Raw genomic sequence first — 26216 nt, 5'->3', positions numbered from 1 at the left:
TAAAATTTCCAACCCACAAGACAAACTACTCATTCATTCCAGAGACTAGACCCAGGAAGAGTAGATAGAGCTGGCAGAAGAGGCAACCAATACAAAGGGGTAACTCGGTGATACCCTTTCTAGACTGACAATTATGGCCCTTTCCTGACCTTCTTTGACAAATCTAAAAATGTTCTCTGCTATGTATGTACCCATTCTCAAGCAAGAAAAAACAGAACTTTCTCTAGGAAAATACAAGCATGCACCCCAAAGGACCTCAGGGCCATCCCTAATCCTGAGTTCCTGCATGAAGACCCTGAGAGATGAAGTGAAGCCTGGGATACTTGTACAGACTCCACGGTGTTGGAAGCGCCAAAGCTGTGATTTCTGCCAGGGAGAGTTGCTTACATGGGATAGAACCAGCCTGGAAGAGATATGTTTTACAGGCAGAAAGATGGAGGGATGGTGCCATCTAAGCCTCTGATATCAGATATTAAGCTAGAGCACTGGTTCTCAACCTTCCTAATGCTGTGACCCTTTAATGCAATTCCTTGTGTTGTGGTGAACCCCAACCATAAAATTATCTTTGTTGCTTCTTCATAACTGTAATTTTGCTACTGTCATGAATCATAATGTAAATATCTGTTTACAGATGGACTTAGGGAGCCCCTGTAAATGGGCCATGACCCACAGGTGGGAAGTCTGACCTAGGGGACTTGATGTTTACATGCTGCCTTATCAGTCTTTCTTGGTCCAGCGTTTTCTGTCTATGCCCCCATTCCTCCTTTTAGGAAATAGTAATATATATCTTTTCCATTGTATGTTGAAATTAATTCACTTTTCAAATTCACAGGGTTTTATCGAGACTGTGGGAGATCATGGGGACATCTGAAGTAGGATTAAATATACTTCATATTATAACCATGGCCTTTGGAGCCTGGGAGGGAAATGTGGTGGTTTGAATGAGAATATCTCCCATAGGCTCAAATGTCTGAACCCTGGTGGTGACTTTACAGGCTATACCTTGCTAGGGGCTAGCTCTGAGGCTAGTATATATTGACTAGCCCCAATTCCTGTTCACTCTCTCTGCTTCATATTTGGGGTTTAACATGTGATCTCTCAGCGCCCTGCCATGATGGTCTCATGGAAGCCCAACAAAAATAAACTCTTCCATAAACTGACTTGGTCATGGTATTTCATTATTGCCACAGAAAAGCAAATAAGTCAGACTATAAGTAATTGAAGTTTAAAACAAAATTTTCTTAATCTTAAAAAGTTCATGATAAAATTGGGCAAAAAACCAGTAAAAAGCACTCAACATCTCTAACCATTAATATAGATAGCAATTCCCCTAAATATTGCAGTGTCCCATCCTCCTGCTTAACAGAACAAACAGGTTCCTCCAGCTTCTGGAAAAGCAGCCAGGTGCTCATCCTACAACCAAGAAAAGACATTCCAATAAACAGTAGGTACAACTCCCTGCCACAAAAATAACTTTAAAGTCCCAGCACACTTACAAATAAAATTTCATGTTTTTTTACACTATTTTGATTAGTTTGCTTTTTTTTTCTCCATCTTTATTTTTTTTTTTTTGGTTCTTTTTTTTGGAGCTGGGGACCGAACCCAGGGCCTTGTGCTTCCTAAGCAAGCGCTCTACCACTGAGCTAAATCCCCAACCCCTACATCTTTATTAACTTGGGTATTTCTTATTTACATTTCAATTGTTAGTCCCTTTCCTGGTTTCCAGAACAAAATCCCCCTTACCCCTCCCCCTCACCTTTTATATGGGTGTTCCCCTCCCCATCCTCCCCCCAACAATCACATTCACTGGGGATTCAGCCTTGGCAGGACCAAGGGCTTCACCTTCCACTGGTGCTCTCACTAGACTATTCATTGCTACCTATGCAGTTGGAGAACAGGGTCAGTCCATGTATACTCTTTGGGTACTGGCTTAGTCCCTGGAAGCTCTGGTTGGTTGACACTGTTGTTCATATTGGATCTCAAGCCCCTTCAAGCTTTTTAAGTCCTTTCTAAGATTCCTTCAATGGGGGTCCCATTCTCAGTTCATTGGTTTGCTGCTGGCATTCGCCTATGTATTTGCTGTATTCTGGGTGTGTTTCTCAGGAGAGATCTACATCCAGTTCCTGTCAGCATGCACTTCTTTGCTTCATCCATCTTATCTAGTTTGGTGGCTGTATATGTATGGGCCACATGTGGGGCAGGCTCTGAATGGGTGTTTCTTCAGTTTCTATTCTCAACTTTGCCTCCCTATTCCCTCCCAAGGGTTATCTTGAGCCCCTTTTAAGAAGGAGTGAAGCATTCATATTTTGGTCATCCTTCTTGGGCTTCATGTGTTCTGTGCATCTAGGGTAATTCAAACATTTGGGTTAATATCCACTTATCAATGAGTGCATACCTTGTGCGTTTTTCTGTGATTGGCTTACCTCACTCAGGATGATATTTTCGAGTTCCATCCATTTGCCTATGAATTTCATAAAGTCATTGTTTTTGATAGCTGAGTAGTATTCCATTGTGTAGATGTACCACATTTTTTTGTATCCATTCCTCTGTTGAAGGGCATCTGGTTCTTTCCAGCTTCTGACTATTATAAATGAGGCTGCTTTAAACAGAGTGGAGCAAGTATCTTTGTTATGTGTTAGGGTATCTTTTGGGTATCTGCCCAAGAGAGGTATAGCTGGGTCCTAAGGTAGTTCAATGTCCAATTTTCTGAGGAACCTCCAGACTGATTTCCAGAATGGTTGTACCAGTCTGGAATCCCACCAACAATGGAAGAGTGTTCCCCTTTCTCCACATCCTCACCAGCATCTGCTGTCACCTGAGTTTTTGATCTTAGCCAGTCACTGGTGTGAGGTGGAATCTCAGGGTTGTTTTGATTTCATTTCCCTTATGACTAAAGATGTTGAACATTTCTTTAGGTGTTTCTCAGCCATTCAGCATTCCTCAGCTGTGAATTCTTTATTTAGCTCTGAGCCCTATTTTTTATTATGGTTATTTGTCTCCCTCAGTCTAATTTCATGAGTTCTTTATATACTTTGGATATAAGCCCTCTATTGGTCGTAGAATTAGTAAAGATCTTTTCCTAATCTGTTGGTTGCCATTTTGTCCTTACAACTGTGTCCTTTGCCTTATAGAAGCTTTGCAGATTTATGAGATCCCATTTGTTGATTCTTGATCTTAGAGCATAAGCTATTGGTGTTTTGTTAAGGAAATTTTCTCCAGTGCCTATGTGTTCGAGGTTTTTCCCCACTTCTTCTTCTATAAGTTTGAGTGTATCTGATTTGATGTGGAGGTCCTTGATCCACTTGGACTTAACCTTTGTACAGTGTGATAAGAATGAATAGATCTGCATTCTTCTACATGCTTACCTCCATTTGATCCAGCACCATTTTCTGAAAATGCTATCTTTTTTCCTTGGCTCTTTGTCAAAAATTAAGTGACCATAGCTGTGTGGGTTCATTTCTGGGTCTTCAATTCTATTCCACTGGTCTATCTGTCTGTCTCTATACCAATACCATACAGTTTTTATCACTATTGCTCTGTAATACTGCTTGAGTTCAGGGATAGTGATTTCCCCGGAAGTCTTTTTATTGTTGAGGATAGTTTTAGCTACCCTGGGCTTTTTTGTTATTCCGGACGAATTTGCAAGTTGTTCTGTCTAACTCTATGAAGAATTGGCTTGGAATTTTGATGGGGATTGCATTGAATCTGAAGCAGTCATTAAAAGTCTCCCAACCAAAAAGAGCCCAGGTCCAGATTGGTTCAATGCAGAATTCTATCAGACCTTCATAGAAGACCTCATATCAATACTATCCAGACTATTCCATGAAATTGAAACAGGTGGAGCACTACCGAATTTCTTCTCGGAAGCCACAATTACTCTTATACCTAAACCATACACAGACCCAACAAAGAAAGAGAATTTCAGACCAATTTCCCTTATGAATATCAACAAAAAATACTCAATAAAATTCTTGCAAACCGAATCCAGGAGCATATCAAAACAATCACCCATCATCATCAAGTAGGCTTCATTCCAGCGATTCAGGGATGGTTTAACACACGGAAATCCATCGACGTAATCCACTATATAAACAAACTGAAAGATAAAAACCACATGATCATTTCATTAGAGGCTGAGAAAGACTTTGACAAAATACAACACCCCTTCGTGATAAAGTTCCTGGAAAGAACAGGAATTCAAGGCCCATACCTAAAGATAGTAAAAGCCATATACAGCAAAACAGTAGCTAGTATTAAACTAAATGGAGAGCAACTTGAAGCAATCCCACTAAAATCGGGGACTAGACAAGGCTGCCCACTCTCTCCCTACTTATTCAATATAGTTCTTGAAGTTCTAGCCAGAGCAATCAGACAACAAAAGGAGATCAAACAGATACAGATTGGAAAGGAAGAAGTCAAAATATCACGATTTGGAGACGATATGATTGTATACTTAAGTGATCCCAAACGTTCCACCAGAGAACTACTAAAGTTGATAAACACCTTCAACAAAGTGGCTGGGTATAAAATTAACTCAAACAAATCAGTAGCCTTCCTCTACACAAAAGAAAAACAAGCAGAGAAAGAAATTAGGGAAATGACACCTTCATAATAGTCCCAAATAATATAAAATACCTCGGTGTGACTTTAACCAACCAAGAGAAAGACCTGGATGATAAGAACTTCAAGCCTCTGAAGAAAGAAATTGAAGAAGATCTCAGAAGATGGAAAGATCTCCCAAGTACATGGATTGGCAAGATTAATAGCGTAAAGATTAGTTTGCCTTTAAAGTGAAGCTATAGGTGACAACTAGTGGTATACTTCGTCCAAACTGCAAACAACTTACTTTTACTGATTAGTAAATTTTTTTTATATTCTTTGTATTTTTCAAAAATTAGAAACATAAAAAGAAAATGGTTTGCTATATACAGATGATTAACTAATAACACTTTGTACTAGATACTTATATGTTTTTCCTAATTCTCAGTATTACTAGCAATGCTGAGCTAAACACAAATATATTAAATTGTTCTGTGCAAGAATATCTACTTCCTCTGAACAAAATTTTTGAGAGTAAAATTAACTTTAAAGGTTAGAATTTTTGAGCATTGAAAATGTATTCTACCTGAAGCCATATTGTAAACTAAAATGAACAAAAATTATCTGGATATGTAAATACCTTTATTCATTAAAACATAGCCTTTTTCCCAGCCATGATTTTCAGATTTCGTCCTCCAACAACACCTCCTCATGGTAGGCAGAGATTCTGTATGGAGAGAAAAAAAATAAGTCAGTTTTATACCATAACCTACTCTTCATTGATATTTTATCAAGGGAAACGGGAAAGTTGAAAACTCAAATGTCCAATTAACGAAAGACAAAAGTATAATCCCAAGTAAACCTTATCAAAATGTGTTATTTTCAGGTTGCTTTATCAGTGCAGTCTGTCCAGAGAACATCCTCCCTACACTTTTAGTCTCATATTTGAACACTTTCCAACTTTCTACTTGTAAGAGGGGTCAATGGGGAATCTATGCCCTCCTGAATAACACTTAATATCCTCTTTGCATAAAACATCAATAAATCCAACTGTCACTTACTCATTACCATTAATTAGTTAAACAATCTATTAAAATATTTCCTTCATCATCTGACCTAAAATGACTCTTAAACTGTGTCATACAAACAACTCAAGAAAACACACATAGTATAATACATCTACTAAGCAAATTCACCACCAAGAACTTCATTAAAAGATCTACATAAGGGACTTCTTAGTGTGATAACAAATTTAATACATGAGGTTGAAACGAAATACATTAAGGGAGTATTACTTACTGCAGACCCATGCCAAGATGTGCTCTTGAGAAATGATTACATGCAAGAGATCAGGGGTAAGAAGGTTTGGGGGCGGTGAGGGCCTGGAGACTGGGTAGAAGCAGGCAGACAAGAGCAGAGCCATGAGGGCAGAGAAGGGAAGACAAGGTCAGAGGACAGAAAACACTGGCATTCTTAATGCAACACTTAACTGTACTATACAACACCAAGATTACCAGATCCTGGCATGTCTCAAGCTTCCAGCCAGGGACTAACTAGTTAAGTCATTGTTGGATCACAAGAGGCACAAAGTTAAATTTTCCAGGTACAAGTTAGGCCACCACTGTATTAACTTTCATAAATTAATGCAGCATTTACATTGCTTTCTGTAATTCTCTAAGATTATATCAAAGACTATTATATGAAGCCTTCACTATCAAAGTCAAACTAGCTTTGGTAAGATTTGTAAGAATCTTTAATCTTAAAACATATTTTTTCCACACACATGATTCTTAGTTTTTGAAATGCCTTTTGATTTCGTTTCTCTTTCTCACATTTGTATTAACAACATATTATATACATGAAAAATGACTAAAGACACACGGACGTTTTCAGCTAAGTCCCTAGTGTGAGAAAGACAATTTAAATGTTTTAGGGGCCTATGTAAAAGGCCCTGAGAATAAATTACTAATTCTGTGGACTTTGTTCTTAAATTTGCTCTAGGCGGGTACCAGGGTGTTCCATGGTGTGTTCCATATCAAGCCCAGAATTGCCAGATGTATCTCATAAATTCTCCTTAAGAGGTTTATTTGCTAGTCTTCATCCATTAAGAGCCAAAGAAATTCCTATTGCATAATGACTGGTTCAAAGAAACTCTGAATCTATACACATACTTTTAACAGCAAATGATTTGAACATTCTGCAAATGTGTATGTGGCAGTCATTAAATGTAACAACATGTAGTCATATGCATGAGAATGTCCTCACAGACTCTGATATTTAGACACCTAGCTGTGTGGTGCTGTTTGGAAGGCATTAAGAGATATGGCCTTGCTGGAAGAAACATGTCCCAGGAGGGAAGCTTTGAGAGGTAAAGAATGTTGTTTATCCAGTTTTCTCTCTGTGCTTCTGCTCACCACCATGCTTCCCATCAAGATGTCTATTAAACTATAAACAAAGTTACTTTCTCATGGGAAAAGCAACAGGAAGGTCTCTTCCTCAGGTTTGCAGCTTACTTGGCAGAGCACCAGGATTCTCTGCTTGAGAAAGTCTGCTTCCTTGGTCTCAGTTTGCTTAGAATGAGAAACACCCTAGGTTGCCTGCAAGCTGGCAAGCTGGGAACAGTGTCCTCTTGCGATTTCTCTACAAATAATAAAATATATCTTCAAACTTAAAGCCAGGTATGGTGTATTACACCTTTAATTTCAGTGTCTGGGAGGTACAATGAGGAGAATCAGAAGTTCAAGGCCAGCCCCATGTACATAATGAACTGAGGACCAGCCTCAATTACAGAAGCCTAGTCTCAGTTCTTAAAAAAATGAACAAATAAAAGAAAAATAAATGAGAAATAAAAATTAATAACAATTCATTTGATTATTCATTTAAGAGCACGGTATGCTCACTAAAATTTCTGCTGTGAAAAGCCAGTGAGAAAATCATTATTGATGGTGTAACAAGGAGGGTATCAAGTCTGACACTGAGAAAGATATGGATATGCATGAGGGGTGCAGCACTCGCCTGTCATTGAAGAGGCTGTCGGTTCAGTGTCAATAATTAAGGAAAAACGCAAAACCAAGCAAGTCCCACAAGAAACTAAAACTGTGTTTTCTATAAAACATTGTCCCAAGGCAAAGTCACTTCCCTAGTAGTGGAAATTAGTGAAATAAATATCTGAAGAGAACAACATTTATAAATACCTGCTACTTCTCCCCAATGGGATTCTTTCCTCTCTGAGAATAATCTGTCAACTCCAGAGGAGTGGCTGAAGAGCAGCCATAATTTTAACAAACCCCACACGAAAGGAATGAGAACTGGAGTTGAAGAATCTTCCAAATATACTGATCTCTATATTACCAATAAGAACTGAGGCTGGAGAGAAGTCGCAGTGGGTAAGAGCCCTGACTGCTCTTCCAGAGGTCCTGAGATCAATTTCCAGCAACCACATGGTAGCTCAGATCAGCTCTGTACTGAGATCTGATGCCCTCTTCTGGTGTGTCTGAAGAGAGTGACAGTATACTCACATACATAAGATAAATAAATTAATTTAAAAAAAAGAAATAAGAACAAACTAGAAGTAAACAAATCAAGTTTTCCAGAAATTAAACCCCCGACAACTTCTACTAAAAGGCCAAATACAAGGCAAGTGATACATTTCTCCACACTTGCATTGATACTCATTGCCCTAGTTAGGGTTATTATCACTGTGATGAAACACTGAAGCAAGTTGTAGAGGAAAGAGTGTATTTGCCTTACACTTCCACTTGGTAATCCATCACTGAAGGAACTTGGGACAGGAACCCAAACATGGTAGCAACCTAGAAGCAGGAACTGGTACAGTGGTCAACCAGTGGTGCTGCTTACTGGCTTCCTCAGCTTGCTTTCTTATACAGCCCAGGACCACCAGGCCAGGGGTGGCCACACGCACAACAGCCTGGGCCCTCCTGTATAAATCACTGAAATAACACCCTATAAGCTTGATTACAACCTGATCTTATGGGGAAGCATTTTCTCAATCGAGCTTCCCTCCTTTATGATGACTATAGCCTAGATTGAGCTCACATAAACATGGAGAGCATATTCATATGTACACGTTCATATTTCACTGAAACCAACAAGAATCTTGTTTCACATACTCAAGTATTATCATGAACATATATCAAATTGGCATTAACTGTACATGTGATTGGGTAGCAAAGAGTGTTTCAGTCCAGCCAGGACTACATAATGTTGGGGTAGAAATCTCATTTCGCGTCCAGACAAACCTCAATGGGACAACAAGGTTCCATGTGGAAATGTTTAATGAGAGAAGAGTAGAAGAGGAGAGGAGTAAAGACCGGCCATGAGTATGTGGAGGAACAGGGGAAGGAGAATGGGGAGAGAAGGGACAAAGAGGAAGAGGGGAAGCAGGGCAAGAACAAGAAGCAAGAAAGGAAGAGAGTAAGAGAATGACGAGGGGACAAGTACCCCCTTTTACAGTGCCAGGCATACCTGGCTGTTACCAAGTAACTGTGGGAGTGGAGCTTAGACAAAAAACTAACACATAGTGAGAACCTGTTTCCAAGAAAAAAAACAAAAACAAAAAACAAACAAGGAAAATGAACAAAAAAGTTTTTTTCCAGGACTGAAGAGATGCTTCAGTAGAGAAGAGAATATCCTCTTGCAGAGGATCAGAGTTTGGCCAAAGCAAAAACATCTAGCAGCTCACAACCACCTGACCCAGCTCCAAGAGCTCAGACACACTCTCTGGATGCCAGCACCTTCAATCCCGTGTGTGCATACCCACCATCACCACCAAGCAGCTACTACATACACAGGCATATTATTAAAATAAAATAAAACATTTTTAATAGAAAAAATTCTGAAAATTCAGACTCATACTCTGAACATATATATCACAAATTCTCTCCTAAAAGTAGTATATGGAAAAACTCCAGCATTTGGACCTCATTGATAGCAACAAGAACCATGTAGTATGTGGAAAAATACTACAAATCATTTATAGGATTATACTCAATGAGGTGTCATGGTATAAAAGCATAAATTTCTGCTAATCCATAGCGATCACCAGAAAAGAAATAGTTTATCGATGTCTCTGTGGTCTTATCTATAGAGAGGTTCCCCACTCCACAAGACTTGTCTGTTTATTTAAATAAGACTTTGTCTAAAGGGAAGAGGGCAATGGATTAGGATACAAATAACATGATGAGGCATAGTTCAAAAACTGAGGTTTTTCTTCCTGTTCCAAGCAACTTTTGCAATTACAATGTGTCCTCTTTACTATGTTGACTCATTAGGAAGCAATGGTTCTGTATTGGCAAGTCATCAATTATAAAGCTAGACTTGTAGGTAAAAACCACCTTGCTTGAGGTGATTGGGTTTCCAAAGCTAATTGTATGGTGTTTGCTCATCTCAGGTGAGCATCAGTGATAAACAGTGTCTAAAATACAATGCACAAAATAAATCAGCCCACAACTTCTCTGTACTCTGCAGCATTAACAGAGAAACTATCAATGATGATGTCAAAAACTTAAGCTTAAAAGTAAATTAGACATGAACTCATAAATCTACAACACATTATGCCCATCATTTGGGGAATGTCCTCAAAACACTTTAGTGATTTATCACAGGATTCTATCCTGCCAGTGCAGAGCAAAAATCATATTGGAACAGACTTAGAATCCCTTTGAAAACTATACAAAACATAAAGTTACTTAAAGGCACCATCCAACCGCTACAGGAGACACAATGGAAAGAATTTACTAATGAAAGACCTCAGCTCAGATCTTAATCAAAGGACTGCCACCTTAGCTATTATACAGGGTATATTCAAGAGCAGTGAGCCTCAGATCTCTTCACCTATTAACAAGAAATGTGACTGACTAGTGATCAGAAAATCCCCATGTGGGCCATATGTGGATGTTAGGTAGAGATGTGACCAGAGTCAAGAGAACTGAACGTAAATATGTCAAGCAAGGAGGGTTCCATTGTTTAATCCTGTCTTTAGCAGTCTTTTTCTTATTTAAGTTTTAGATTTAAGTTCTGAATAGAGTCTCCTCAAGGTTTAAAAGTAAAAGAGTTTTGAACAGATGAGACTGATTTAAACAAGTCAGATAAAAATAGTGTAAAATTCCTCAGTGTAGGGTTGCGTGAGTCCCATGTCCACTCTGCCACAGGGCAAGGCTACACTAGGCGGGATGTGGGAGATGACTGCACTTACCCCATCGACCAGTGGTTGTATGGGAAGTCAAGGGACACTGCTCTGGGGATGATGAAATGTAGTCTGAGGCACAGGACCGCTGGAGCCACCTGAGGGATTGGGGAGGTTCCTTGGGCCTGCACCAAGGCAGGGGCTGTCTGGTTCTTGTGCTCTTAGGCATCCAGGTACCCCTGAATGCCACAGAAGACTTGAGAATGGAGTTGGGGCACATGGAACTGGATCTAGTCCCGGGCTGAAGGGGAAAGAAGGGGGCCTCTAGCTGGTCCTTTGAGGAGAGGCTTTGGCTTGGTGAGGGGGTGCTTGCTTTGGCTTGGTTGTGGTGGTTGCTGTGGTTGGGAGAGCAGGGAGGCCTTCTGCAGGAGATTAGATGCTAGCTCTGTAGTCTAAGACCTTCTCTGTGGCTCACCATTGCGAACCCAATATAATGAGGCAATCCATGGTTTTACAATATTTATCGGCATGGTGAAATGTGAATGATTAAAAGCGTACCCCACTTCTTAGGGTGGACTTGCGATTAAGTACCTTTTGAAGGGTGAAATATCTAGGAAGGAAAGGTTATTGGCTAAGCCTCCATGCCTTTGGTACCTCATTAAAATGGAGATCTGTCTTGAGTCTATGAGAGCACAGGCCATGTCCTCTACCTGTGGACAAACTTGAGGCATTACCCTTCTGTGACTGATGGCCATGAATCTATGGAAAGCTGTGGGCTTGTGATCTGCCTAGTTTCCCAGGAGTCAGGCGAAATGCCTACTGTCTCTTCAGTGTCACCGGGATTTCTAGCCTTAGTTCAACCAGGAACCAGGCTCTCAGGTACCACACAGTTCTTACTTTTTGTTTTCATATGACTCTAGGAAAGTTGCCCAAAGTGCCTCAACCACTGAAAGGTTCTGTAAGCTAAAACTGTAAAGAAATATTAAGGCAAAAATATTAAAGGTCAGCCAATCAGTGACTATAAAGTATAACTCAGCCCTGTTCCATTCAACATACCACAACAGTCAGCCAGCTGGCTTCCCTTCAATGGAAGGGGAATGGTAGAGCAGCATGGATTTAGAATGTTTACAATAGGCTTCTTGACTTACAGGATTACTAAAGCATGTGTCCTTCTTGATGGGCACAGCAGTAGCAGGTCATTCTGGACTTCAATGTACATGTTAAGAGGCCTCTCACACCCCATAAAAAAACTTCCTTTTGTCTCCTTACGTGGGCATTGGTAAGCTTTACTTAATTTTGCTTATTTTTTGGTTTTTCTGACATAGGGTCTCTATAGCCAAGGATGGCCTAGAACTCAAAGTTATCCTACTGACTCAGACTAGGTCTTGGCATACACTACCATATTTGATTTTTAATTTTAATGTTTGTCAAAGGAACTATCTTCATTAGGAACAATCAGGTTTTGCAAAAGTGGCATTTTATATATTTACTAAGAAAATTACTTATACAATAAATAATAAAGAGCTCATTTATCACACCCTGACAAAATGCTCCCAAATACAGCTAATGGCATTTGTAACTCCTAAAGATATGAAGTATTAATGAAAGAAACTGAAGCTTGCCTGCCCTCCCACACCTCCGTAATTTCAACATTCCGAAGACTGAAGCTGAACAGTTATGGCTGGTTTGGGCTACCTAGGAGTGGTAATGGCGGTGGTGTGGGGAGGAGACATAAGAAGAACAAGCCAGGTACAGTAAGTCACACCTGTAATCCCAGAACACAGGAAGAAGCTAAGGCAAGAGCATTCTGAGTTCAAGCCAACAGAGGCTAGATAGCTATTGTAGTTAGATCCTATTTCAAACAAACCAATAACCAAAACAAGTAAGTGTAACTGCTTTGAGTGACTTTATTCAGTCTCATTGCTGTGGTCATATACAGATACAAAATGCTACCTTACCCTCACTTAAGAAATATTTGTTAACTAAAACAAATGTACAATGAGTTCACTATTGTGCCCATTTTAGTTGTATGACATAACATATAATGTGCCAAAAATGTAGAGAAAGCAACCTTGGGCCACTCTTAGACAAGGAGAGATAAGCTGGGTTTGGGCCCACACTTATCTCTCTTCTCAGTACCTTTCCCCCTTACCTTAGCCATCAGTTTCCTACTTAGGCAGTTACTTACAACTGAGGACCTTAAGGTATAGTGCAATCCAGGGACATCTGTATTTAAAGGGGCTTCTCCATAAGAAATCAATGGGACAGTCTTTTAAATGAAGAGAGTTAGTGAAACTGGGATATCACATGCAAAAGAAGATGGACCATTAGCTTACACTATATATGAATATTAATTCATAATAGATTTTAAAATGGACTTAAACATAAGACCAAAACTACTGAACTCAAGAAAAAGAAAATAGGTAAATATTTTGACAGTGGATTTGTTAATGATTTCTTGGATATGATATGAACATATACTCACAACAAAGTAGATAAACTAGAAAATACTTAGACGTAATACTATGAAAGCAGAAGGGGGTCCATGACAAGAATAAATCCCATGATTTTGTGTGCCAACTAAAACTCTTAATTAAACTTTTGGGGAGAAAAAGGAAAAACTGGAGCTGAAGAGATGGTTCAGCACTTGAGAACACTTGCTTCTCTTGCACAGGACTAAGGTTTAGTATCCAGCGCACACAAGGCAACTTGGAACCATCTGTAACTCCAGTTTCAGGATATGCAACATTTTCTGGCCTCTACAAAACATGTAGTCAAATATTTGTATGTTGAATTTATAAATACCAGCACTCAAATGATGCCGCCGGTGGCAACAGCACACAATCACAATCCTCACCGCCCGCCAAAATGCTCTGGATTCTCGAATGAAACACACACAGACACAGACACAGACACAGACACACACACAGACACACAGACACACACACACACACACACACACACACACACTCAGAGCCTTCTATTTAATATACTTTAAACATCGAAATGTCTGGACCCATTAAACATCCCTGCAACTAAAACAGTCTCCCCTCCCATATGCTTTAATTATTTTTTACTGAAGCCTATATTCAATACTGGCAGCCACAGACCCCAGCCTGCAGCCCTCATGCGCCTTGATCTCCAACTCTTACATGTTGTCAGTGTCTCTGTGTCTTTGTCTCCCTGTCCTACATTTCTCAGGCCAGGACCTTCACTTTCCCTGGCAATGGTGATTCCCAAGTCCCGCCTCTGTCTCCCTGCCTAGCCATTGGCAACCAGCAACTTTATTACCAATCAGAGGCTACTAGGAGTAAGGACCCTCAGAGTCTTACAGGCAGACATGTGGTTCCCATGTGCTTTTGGGAGCCAAATGAACACAAATAGCATTACAACCAATCCACAACACTCATACACATTAAGAAAATAAATATTTAAGTTAAAAGTGCATCAAATCACACAGCAGTGAAAAGGCAACTTACGAAATGGAAGAAAGTATGTGAAATTATATGCAATAAGAGATAAAGATATAGGCTACTTAAAACTAATTTTATCATCACTGAAAAAGTAATCTAACAGGTTTGATGTATGGATGGCCAATAAGCACAGGAAAATATGCTCTCAGTCACCAATCATACAAAACCCCTAGGAGAGGCCTCCTCACACCCAAACGGATGGGTACTGGGGTTCAGGGTGTTGGGCATAATCTAACTATTGAATCCAGTGTCATGTGTGCCCTAAGCAAGTGCTCTACCACTTAACTCTTTCCTCAGTCCTTTTTTCCCTTGAGTCAGACTCTATGTAACCCAAATAGCCAGAATTCCTGATCCTCTTACTTTCATCTCCCAAGAGAGGAAATAGGTGAGAGGATATAATGATGCTTCCACTGTGGGAAAAAGCATGGCAGAAATCCAAATCATTACTACAGCACTACTTTATCTATGTCCACTTCTGAGTATAGACCCAAACTCAAAGTAGATGTGGCCCTTGGTGAAAATGGATTGAGTTGATTCCTGGGGTCTCTGGTCTGGCAGCAAATGGGCAGAGTGTTAACAGCTCTTGCAAGGAAAGCGGGGAGGTTTGGGAGGACAATACAGGAGAGGTAGCCAGGGTCCTGTGTCTCCTCTGCTACTGTGGCAGTGCCAGTGCCAGTGCCAGGGTGGCATTAGCAGCAGTAGGCTTTGCTGATGGCAGGAGGCTGCGCCAAGGTCCAGATGAAAGCTTCTGATGACAGCTTCTGGAGAGAAAGCTCTTTCCCAAGAGTTACAGATCAGTAAAACAGACACTCTCAGATTACTCTAGGTAACATAGCTTCTGTACTTTATTAAATGTGAATAGGAAATATACTTTTGGAGGAGTAGATGGGATCCAAGGGAAGATGCTTCCCACTGGATCTTTTTGAGAAGCTAGTGATGCTCTATTTGCATGGGGAAGGACTCCAGGTCTTTTTCCTACGTGACTAATAGTCCTGGTCTTCTCAATGTGGTGTCCTGGTTACATGTTCTAGAGCAGGCAATGGCCTCATTCCTACCATTATCAATTCTGAGATTCATGGTGTTTGAGATCTCTAAACCTTCTGAGTTCTTCATCTGATGTCATGGTCCACTTGCTCATAATGAAACATTTATCTGTACACCTGTATTCCCAACAGCAGCATTCATAGTAGCTAAAAGGTGAAAACAATCCCAAATATACATTGATATAATATCAAAAAACAAAACATGCCACATACACATATGAAATATTATTTAGACTTAGGAAATTTAGGATGTGCAACAGCATGGTCATGAAAACAAGATGGTACGAAAAGCAGTCATTTGTAAAGGTAAACTGCTCTCCCATCCCACTCAGACCAGATACTTCAAGTATTTAGGAGATACTGAAAATAGGAGAGTGTGTTTTGGGATTGGGATAATAACAGGAGCATCTTAGCTCAAGATGAAAGGGATTTACTGACGAATGGTGGTAATGTCTGTTGCACACTGTATTAATGTTACTGAACAACCCATGTAAAAATGGTTGGGACCAAAGAGATGGCTGAGCAGCCAAGGGCAATGGCTTCTCTCTCAGAGGACTATGGAGGGCTCCACTGGCAGCACCCACATGGTGATTCACAGCTGTCTTTAACTCTAGTACCGGGAGTACCCAATGCTGTCTTCTAGCCTCTGTGGTTACCAGGCAAGAATGTGGTGTAGAGACATACAAGCAAGCAAAAATACCTTTACACATAAAACGATAACTAAAAAAGGATCATCAAAATGTTACATTTTTATGTTTTAAGCATTTTAGCACTTCACCACAGTTTTAAATGCTGTATTTAATGGCCTGAAGATAAAAATGTGGATCAGAGAATGGCCATTAAAAGAATACAGAGCACTCAGGAATGCTTAAATAAATGGAATACAAACCCAGAGGTCTAAGAGAATTTTGAGAGAGTCTGTACTGTTATGTCTATCTTCCTATCACATTTCCTATATCTTTAATAGGGTACAGAGTATGGAACTATGAATTACATTTCCTAGGTGACTATCAAATCAAGAGTGTGCATGTGACTAAGTTCTAGCCAGCAACATATGAACCGAGGCCACAGTCAAAATGTCTGCCATTTCCTTCTTTATGTTTACCCTCCCTAGTACTAAGGATCAAATTCCAATATTCTTTTTTTTGTTGTTTTTTTGTTTTGTTTTGTTTTGTTTTGTTTTGTTTTTAGTATTCCATTGTGTAGATATACCACATTTTCTTTTTTGTTTGTTTGTTTTTTTGTTTTTTTTTTTATTTTTTTTTATTAACTTGAGTATTTCTTATATACATTTCGAGTGTTATTCCCTTTCCCGGTTTCCGGGCAAAAATCCCTCTCCCCCCTCTCCCCTCCCCTTCATTATGGGTATTCCCCTCCCAACCCTCCCCCCATTGCCGCCCTCCCCCCAACAGTCTAGTTCACTGGGGGTTCAGTCTTAGCAGGACCCAGGGCTTCCCCTTCCACTGGTGCTCTTACTAGGATATTCATTGCTACCTATGAGGTCAGAGTCCAGGGTCAGTCCATGTATAGTCTTTAGGTAGTGGCTTAGTCCCTGGAGCTCTGGTTGCTTGGCATTGTTGTACATATGGGGTCTCGAGCCCCTTCAAGCTCTTCCAGTTCTTTCTCTGATTCCTTCAACGGGGGTTCTATTCTCAGTTCAGTGGTTTGCTGCTGGCATTCGCCTCTGTATTTGCTGTATTCTGGCTGTGTCTCTCAGGAGCGATCTACATCCGGCTCCTGTCGGTCTGCACTTCTTTGCTTCATCCATCTTGTCTAATTGAGTGGCTGTATATGTATGGGCCACATGTGGGGCAGGCTCTGAATGGGTGTTACTTCAGTCTCTGTTTTAATCTTTGCCTCTCTCTTCCCTGCCAAGGGTATTCTTGTTCCCCTTTTAAAGAAGGCGTGAAACATTCACATTTTGATCATCCGTCTTGAGTTTCATTTGTTCTAGGCATCTAGGGTAATTCAAGAATTTGGGCTAATAGGCACTTATCAATGAAATTTCAATATTCTTAAAGAAAGTTGCTTAATTTAATATCAAGAATGTATGTGTAAAGGGTCAACATCTGGTGTTGAGCATTGTCTTATTTTGGCTCCCCAAAAAACCATAACTAAAAAAGGATCATCAAAATGTTACATTTTTATGTTTTAAGCATTTTAGCACTTCACCACAGTTTTAATGGCTGTATTTAAGCTGTATTTAATGGCTTGAAGATAAAAATGTGCATCAGAGAATGGCCACTAAAGGAATACAGAGCACTCAGGAATGCTTAAATAGATAGAATACAAACCCAGAGGTCTAAGAGAATTTTGAGAGAGTCTGTACTGTTATGTTCTATCTTCCTTTCACATTTCCTATATCTTTAATAGGGTACAGAGTGGGGAACTATGAATTATATTTCCTAGGTGACTTTCAAATCAAGAGTGTGCATGTGACTAAGTCCTAGCCAGCAACATATGAACCGAGGCCACAGTCAAAATGACTGCCATTTCCTTCTTTATGTTTACTCTCCCTAGTACTGAGGATCAAATTCCAATATTCTTAGAGAAGGTTGCTTAATTTAATATCAAGAATGTATGTGTAAAGGGTCAACATCTGGTGTTGAGCATTGTCTTATTTTGGCTCCCCAAAAAACCACACTTCCAGGCCTAAGGCTCCTGGAGTCCTTTAATTGAAAATAAAGAATTGCCATATAAGCAATGGCTGGGTAGAAAGACAGAAAGACAGGGCAAGGGATTGAGAGAGGGGAGAATGAAGAGAATCACCATGATCCATATTTAGAAGGATCAGATTTAAGAGCTGCAAGAGAGAAAGCAGCCTACAATATAGGTGGAAGGGAATAGGACCCTATAGGGAAAGTGGAGACTTTCCCAGAAGGTAACAGAGCAACAAAGATAAAACACAGATTTAAACAAAGATCCCTAGTGGGATACCAGAGGGAAATGTATGCCAGATGTCAGGAGGATTAGAAATGTCCAGCCATTGGGCTTACTCGAGGTGTATCAAAATTAACTGGTGTGCGTGTATGTGTGTAAGTGTGTGTGTGTGTGTGTGTGTGTGTGTGTGTGAGCGTGTGTGTGTGTGTGCGTGTGCGTGTGCGTGTGCATGTGCATGTGCATGCGCACATCTGGGCACGTGTGTGTTTCATTCAGAGAACTCTTGAGCAGTGCCATTACTAACTATGGAGCCAAAGCAGAAAAATGGATTCAATGCTACAGTCTAGTACATTGAGGTCTCAAGTGAGGTTTGCATTAACCTGGATATGGGGGGTTCACAGCCTAGTCAGCCAATGCACAGTTTATTCAGTTTCAACTTCTTTTAAAGGCAAAGCAGGATAAAGGTTTCCTACAATATATAGTTCTCACCAGCTGCTGCTTCCCTACCAATAGAATATCTTGGATCGAAGTGATGCAAACCTCTTTGCAAACTGAGAAACTTGTCAGCAGTCCAACTCTTCGATCTGTTAGATGTGCTGTTGTCTAATTAACCTATAAACAAAGTTACTTTCTCACGAGAGAATGATCATGAAGGCCACGTCCTCAGGTTTGCAGCTTACTTGGCAGTAGGAGTTACCAGAATCCTCTGCTTAAGGAACTGTGCCTCCTCGGTATCTCAGTGTGCTGGGAGTGACCAAACCATCCTAGCGTGCCCTGCAGCTGACAAGCTAGGAGCAGTTGCTTCCTGTCATTTCTCTACAGTAGACTAAAATAGTGTCAAATGAAATCTGTAGAGAACGGCTAAGCAGACAGAGTGACCCGTGGTCCTTAATAGCCAGAGAAATGCTGCCCTCTGTGGATTAGCTGCCTACCTTCGGGCCAGCACAGGCAGTAGGAAAGTCTCAGTATTTGCATCAGATCCAGTCTTTTCCAATCTCTTGGCCTGTGCCCTAGTGAACTTAAGAACACTTAATGATTTTAGTATTAGTAGTTTATTCCACATTTCAGCTACATAATTGAGATTGTGCCAAAAGGGAAAAAAATGAAACAAAGTACATACTTAGTAGTCTTAAATGTATGAATCATGGAGTTTAGAGAATTATATAACCCTTGTCCTATAATTAAACCTGCAAGAAGACCCTCTTGGAAGAGTGGGAGAGCAAATGGACAGGAAACCGGGAAGAGGAATAACATGGAAATGTAAATAAAAAAATACCTAATAAAAAATTAAAAAAAAAACAAAGAGGTTCCTCTTAAACCTTGAGTGTGATCAAACAAGACTAAGCCAGAAAGGAACATTCTGTTCAGTTTTATGCTAGAATCAAGAACAATCATATACAATACACGCATCTACCACAGACATTTTTTTGTCCTCTCCTGCACACATAGAATGCCATGGGGCCAGAAACTCAGATAGTAAACTTGAGTCCAAACACAAGAAGCAAATTAAAATAACAACAACAATAAAGAAACCTGGTTTGGTGGCACACACTTGTGCTGGGGAGACAGAGACTCCATATCCTTCCTAGCCAGATGGCCAAGTCGACCTGTCCTATTGATGGCACCTGAAGAGTAACACCCAAGGTTGTCCACTGGCCTCCACACATGCGAGCTCACATATGCAGAGGCACCAGGCCAAAGGAGCCTGTAAAAGGTTTTTCATGAGCCAATAAGATAACTCAATGTGTAAAGGTTCTTGTGTGGCCAAGCCTGATGTAACCTGGGACATACACTGAAACCTGACTCCCACCAGATGCCCCTGACCTCCTTGTTTTGTGGTTTGGTCTGTTGCTGTGCATTGTAATGCTAACTGCAGAACCCCAAGGCCTGATTGTCACAGAGACAAGAGTCCACAAGTAGACCCAAGTGATGAGATGTGATCTTTTCCCCAAATTATTTCTGATAAGTGAATAAAGATGCCAACAGTCAACAGCTGGGCAGAAGACACAGAGACAGGGTTTAGCATTCCAGGACTTCTGGCATCAGAGAAGAACTATGAGGGGAAAAGAATGTGAAGGGAGGAGGAAGCCTCCATGGGTCAGGTAGGTTGGCTAATTGGAGTTAAGAGAAGCCCAGACATAGGAAATTTAATTTTATAGTGGGATTATTGGCTGTGAAACAGACATAACAGCAAGAGGATCCATATCTGCCCAGCTCCTTTGCTGATTAATGTAAATATAAAGCTTGTGGGTGTCTTTTATCTAGGAACTAAGTAGTCAGAGGAAGGGGAGAAACCCTGTGTGAGGATTAAACAATTTCTACAACATTCACACATACAACTCCTGCCATACACACGCACACAAAAAAATAAAAATAAAAATTGTCACTTTTAAAAGGGGGTAAATGAACTTGTCATCACCCATGAGGATCCAAATTCTATCACTGCAATCCATGGGGTAGGAGGACGACCTCCCCACTCATTTGTCCTCTGGTCTCCATACACACACACTAACATATATAGACATATGGACACAGAATACGTTAATGAGTTAATTAATTAATTGATTAATTAAAAGTTTTTCTAATTATCTGTTCTTGGCCCCAGCTCACTCTGTCTTCGCTTTACACAGCTCAACTCCCCACATCTGCCTCCCCTTCTCTCATGCCTGTCATGCTTTCATGTGTGTTTCTCCTCCCTTAGTGTCCATGTTTAAATCTATATTCGCCTCCTTATAAACTATAGCTCTGGTGATTAGACAGATACTTCCCAGGTTGAAAGAACTTGCTGTGCGATCAGGAGGCCTGCAGTCCGAATCCCAGAATCCTGCAAACACCAGTCACTACAGCTGCCAGGAATCAGACAACATCTTCTTAGGCAAAAATAATGAAATACTGCCAGTAATTTGGATGAACATACACTTATGAATATATGGCAAACTGCAAAACTTTGTCCTTTTAAGATGTAGCTCACAAAAGAGTGAGGACTGGGGTCATGAGTCAAAGGGAAGTAAACATACTGGTTTCTTTTATACCATGTGAACCAAACAAGTACTCTTATCTCTACAAATCTGTTCCTTTCTCATAAGCCAAATTTAAACAATGCTTTGGAAAACTATCCACCTGGACCTGGATCATCCTGCTCTGTTGTCTCCATCTTGATTTTCCTCACCTCTCTTTCTCCTCCCTCCTTCCTAGACATTTCCCCACCTGCCCTTCCTTCTCATCCAATGATAGGGTATGCCTTATCCTGGACTCGCCTTGCTCCATAAATGGCACCACCTTACACAGATTTCAGCAGAATACAGGAGAGGGATGGACTGGGTAAATAGGACGCTCAATGTTCAACACAATGGTGTGAAGGGTCAACATCTAGTCGAAATTCTGTTCTCAGACAGAACAAGGCCTACATTAAACTCCTGGGCTTGGCTATTTCTGTAGATTTCTAATTTCTCAAAGCCTAGCTGAGGAGCCACCCATTTAGTTGAAAGCTCACCTTGTTCAATCATTAATGTTTAGAAGGGTTTTTTTACCCTTTTACATCAATATGGGAAAGTTCGCCAACAGTAATAATAGTCTTCAATATAATATCTGTTTGTCAAGTCCATTTTTCTCATGAAGAACTATTATAAAAATTGAGAACCAGCATGAAGGCTCAGCAAAAGGCTTTTGCCACAAAGCTTGATGACTTGAATTCAATACCTGTATCACATATGGTAGAAGGACCTACCACCCACAAGTTGGCCTCTGACCTCTGCACCCATACATGTATATACATACATACACACAAAAATGCGATGAAAATTAAAAACGGAAAACCTAACAAAATAATTATAATTCAGCCAAGGTACCTTTAGTGCAATCCAAGTTGCTTTATCTTCTGCTGACTTAACAATACAGAGGGAGAATGGAAAGAAATGGCCTATTGTTTTGACTGTGCCTAAAACCTCAAGCATGCCCAAGAGAAGGCAAGCCTGTAGGATGGGCAAGGTCCTAGAGGGATAGTACCAAAATATCACCACACAGTAGAGAACACATGTAGTCAGAAACTACTTAAACAGAATGTGTAAGTCCTCAATACACAGGACACAGTTGATGGTGCTTAGGGTGCAATTCTTAGGGGTCCTGCAGCGTGTAAAATACATGACACTTGTGTTATATAACTGTCTGGGATTCAGTGAATCTATATGCTTCAGTTCTAGCTTTGGATAACCTCAGCAGACCTTTGTGGAGTTTTTTATCAATAGAGTAGCTCTTTACCTCCTCATAACCTTATTATGCTTTAGGCTTTTATTGTTTTATTTTTCCCTCCCACTATTTAAAGTTGACCAGAAGAAAAGGGTTGTGTTGAGGCTAAGTTGGTTGGTCTGGTTTTCTTCTTGGAGGTAGGCTTCTGAACATCGAAATATCTGAATGGACCACCTCACCTCTAGATCCCAATCAGGGCTTTTCAATAGAACCCAACTGAAATTGTCTGATTGTTTCTTCTCAAAGATCAGGAAAAAACAACAGTGCCATTTCAGACCTCTTATAGAGGGAGGGGCATGTGGCTGCCTCAGTATTCTGTTGCTCGTGATTTTTGTAAAAACCGAATTTTTAAAGTCTGTTAATGTTTCACAAAGAAGAAAGCACAGTTTGAGGTATCCTATAATTTTACAGCTTTACATTGTGTGTTTCTTTCTTTTAGGAGAAACCCTACCCAGTACAAGCCATCACATGCACAGAATGTCCAATGAGTGGGTTGGTTCTCCACAGTCCTTGGTGTAGTATTTAGTTTAGTCATTTACATTCTTTTGTATATGAACCCCAATAGGCTTATATGTTTGAATACTCAGTCATCAGGGAGTTGAATTATTTGAGAAGGATTATGAGGTGTGGCCTTTGGGAATAGGTATGGCCTTATTGGAGGAGGCATGTTATTGGAGGAGTGGGTTTCGAGGTTTAAAAGTCCAGTGTATCATTCTGGGATATATTAGGATGTACAGCTCTCAGTTACTGCCCCAGCACCTTCTTACTTGCTTCTGGCCAATATAACGTGTACTGATTTTCTAAAACTGTAAGCAAGCCCCCAATTAAATGTTTTCTTTTACAAGAGTTGCTTTAGTCATGGTATCTCCTCATAGCAATAGAATAGTGACAAACACAGAGTTTATTTGACTTATAATTTCAGGTAACAATCCATTATTTCAGGAAAATCATAGGAATTGCAGGAATTTGAGGCAGATGGCTGACAAATATTCACAGTCAAGAGTAAAGAGAGCATATCTGCACGGATAGTTACTTAGAAACTTTTTTCACTTCTATATATAGTTCAGGGCCCAACCTAGGGATTGCTGCTGCCCATAGTGAGCTAGGACTTCTTACTAAGTATTCAAACATAATGAACCTTTGGCAGCCACTCTCATTCAAGCCACCATAATCCCTTGTTCCCTAAGTTGATTCTTGCCAGGATATGTAATGACAGTAAGACAAATAAGACTAGAACAAAAATTGGTACCAAGAGTAAGATAGTCGTTGGGTGCTGAGATTAAAAAAAAATTAAAGATATCTACCACCACCACCACCACAGCCACCAAAACATGCCTATAGTCCCACATGATCGAAACAATTCCTAAGTAAGACTCTCTTCCCAGGTGATTCTGGATTGTGTAAAAATGACACCTAAAAGTAGCCAACAAAATGACCAAAACAAAGAAGAAAAGCAGCCTTAGAATATAGCCCCCTTTTCCATCACTGAGAAAGTGAGAACTCACTACTGCCCAGGATAATCTTGACAATAGTATTTCAGTAGGAAGAGACATGCAGTGTGTGACAAGACATTCTACTACCAGTAAACAATACCATCTCAGTGGAACCCACTCTTCGTTTAGTATTTTATGTTGTGGTATAATGTGTGATGCTCATTCTCCGAAGAATTCTGAGAACTTTGCAGTAATTCTGTATGGCTTACAATCCCTGTTCCTGCTGCTGGATTAATGAAGCATAGCTATATTTATGGGTGAGGCTGCTTTTCGGGCCATTCAGATTTTCATTTAGCTACTGTTATCTGTTGGAGCACGAGTAAGCCACTTAAAATTTCAAAATCTCAATTTTCTTATCTCATACGATGTTATGAAGATTGCTAATCCATTGCAATGTCTATTGTGGAATAAATTTTTAATAAATTATGAGAACACCATCAAGAAATCTAGACTGCAAGCTTTTAAAGGGCATGGTGTCATATTTTTTTCAGTCTAAAGAATTCAGATATTTAAAGTCCTCTAATTTTATGAGGTATGTCCAGTTGAGCACACATAATTCTAGCTTCATGAAAATCTGGAACACAAGAACTGGCTGGCAGAATTAGAGGTTCAGCTGTTGCCCATGTTTTGAGGGAGGTCAGAGGTCAGATAGCGTGGGCTTGAAGTTTGGTTTTCACTCTTGCTGAGTGGGTTCTTGGTTAAGGCAGGTAATCCCTCTACACTCCGTTTCTGTATCTGAAAATGAGGCACAATTACCGGATAAACAAAACAGTGGAAAGAGTGCCCAGGCCGAGCCCTGTACGTTATAGATGGCTCAGTTAAGGCTTGCTATTGCTATCATTGACTTCAGGAACATCTTTCTGGCTCAAGTACCAAGTTCTAGAGGACGTGCTGGTGGCCAGCAGGTCACATGTAACAATAACAGGTGATTTGATTTGGGGAAAAGCACAGCATATCTAGGCAAACAGCACAAAGAAAGCCAAAGACAACTGGAAACATGGCTGCTTTCACTACCCAGTGGAGACAGCTCACACTGATGTTATATTTGGGCAGCCATGAGCTCCTTCTGCATCATCAGAATTACACCAGCATTTATTTACAGAACACTGTGTTAGGGCAGCTGGGAAAGTCTTAAAGGAAATGAAAAGTAGAACCTAAGGGAAACAGAGTCTGGGGAGGGGAAGACTTCTGTGTGGAGGACATAGAGACTGATAGAATATATTTAAGTATAATTTGTGTGTGGGTTTGCTTCTTTTTTTTCCTTGTTTTTTAACTCGTCTCATGTATTCCTAGTAACAATCAAGAATGTAGCAAGAATGCAAAGAATCAGGAGATTATACAGGAGAATGTGTGGGAGTTAGGAAAGCCATTCTAGAAGTTTTTTTTCCTATTCATGTCAGCAAGGGTTTACTGAACATCCCTGTGTAGCAAGTCTGTGCTGTGAAAAATAAGATAAAGAAATACTATGCATCTCTGACCACGTTCCAATGACTATGCAAAGCCAGCCAGGAATACATTTGTAAAGCTATCTCTTTTCCTGTGATCAGAGAAACAAGCATTCTTAAGTGACTACATAAGGTAGATAAGAGAGGACAGAGACAGAGACAGACAGAGTGGGTCAAAGATATACCATGACATGAAACTATAGTTTACACCCTGGGGCCTTTGAGTATGACAGACCTAACTAGAATACTGGAGAGTTTAGATGAAAGGCTGAGAAACATATGCCCAAGTATTAGGCATGCAGAAAGAGCAGGTTCTTTGGAACATCTGCAGGTGGGAAAGGCAAGGAGCAGCATCCGCTGAGGTATACCAGGATCCAGCTGTTTTTGCAGATGGGGTACTGGAGAGAAACAGTTCAGTATTCTGATGATGTAAGGCTGGAAAGAACAGGATATATCAGAGGAGATACAGAACAGCATTAGCTTTCCAGGAAGGTGGGGAAGCTCCACCCAAGCATGTCAGACAGAGATATACCATAGATTTGTTTAAATTTTATGGACAGTGCAGAGGTAAGTGTAGAGTGTATTAATAAGGCATAGGAATGCCTACACATAAGAAAATCTTACGCCAGCAGCGGTGTGTTTTCTCTCACAGTGAAGGGGTGGTGACAGGAGGGCAGTGACTGATTCAGGTACTCTGCTCTCTGCAGTTTGGCTTTGTCATGCTTTGCTCTCCTAGAGGCCATTCTGCCATAAGAAGATGATTGGTTGAGCACAGGACCTTGCAATTGTGTTTAATAATACAAGAGTGGGATATAAGCCAACAGTTACTTTATCATCCATCATAAAGGCCCTTCCAGAGACCAACAGCCTCAGTAGATTTCTGCAAGTCAGGTACATACCATCTCCAATGGCCACCTTTGGTTGTAAGAAAAGCTAAGCAAGCAGTAATTCTC

At 40.3% G+C, this 26216-nt stretch overlaps 1 long non-coding RNA gene and 1 pseudogene across 1 annotated transcript; both read right to left on the bottom strand.

Moving 5' to 3' along the window:
- Positions 1-26216, bottom strand: part of LOC148006206 (polyubiquitin-C-like) — a 1402189-nt pseudogene that overhangs the window by 1341162 nt on the left and 34811 nt on the right.
- On the bottom strand, positions 1159-19755 carry LOC148006209 (uncharacterized). The gene is made up of 5 exons (XR_015686267.1): positions 19614-19755; positions 5180-5266; positions 3980-4096; positions 2424-3885; positions 1159-1413 (listed from the first exon to the last, which is right to left on the bottom strand). It is a non-coding gene; the product is annotated as an uncharacterized LOC148006209 (long non-coding RNA).

This window comes from Rattus norvegicus, chromosome 4 (genome assembly GCF_021556685.1).
Source record: "Rattus norvegicus strain SHRSP/BbbUtx chromosome 4, alternate assembly SHRSP_T2T, whole genome shotgun sequence".
NCBI classification, from domain to species: Eukaryota; Metazoa; Chordata; class Mammalia; order Rodentia; family Muridae; genus Rattus; species Rattus norvegicus.
Note: the sequence above shows the minus strand (reverse complement) of the source record. Positions and strands in the feature narration are given on the sequence as shown.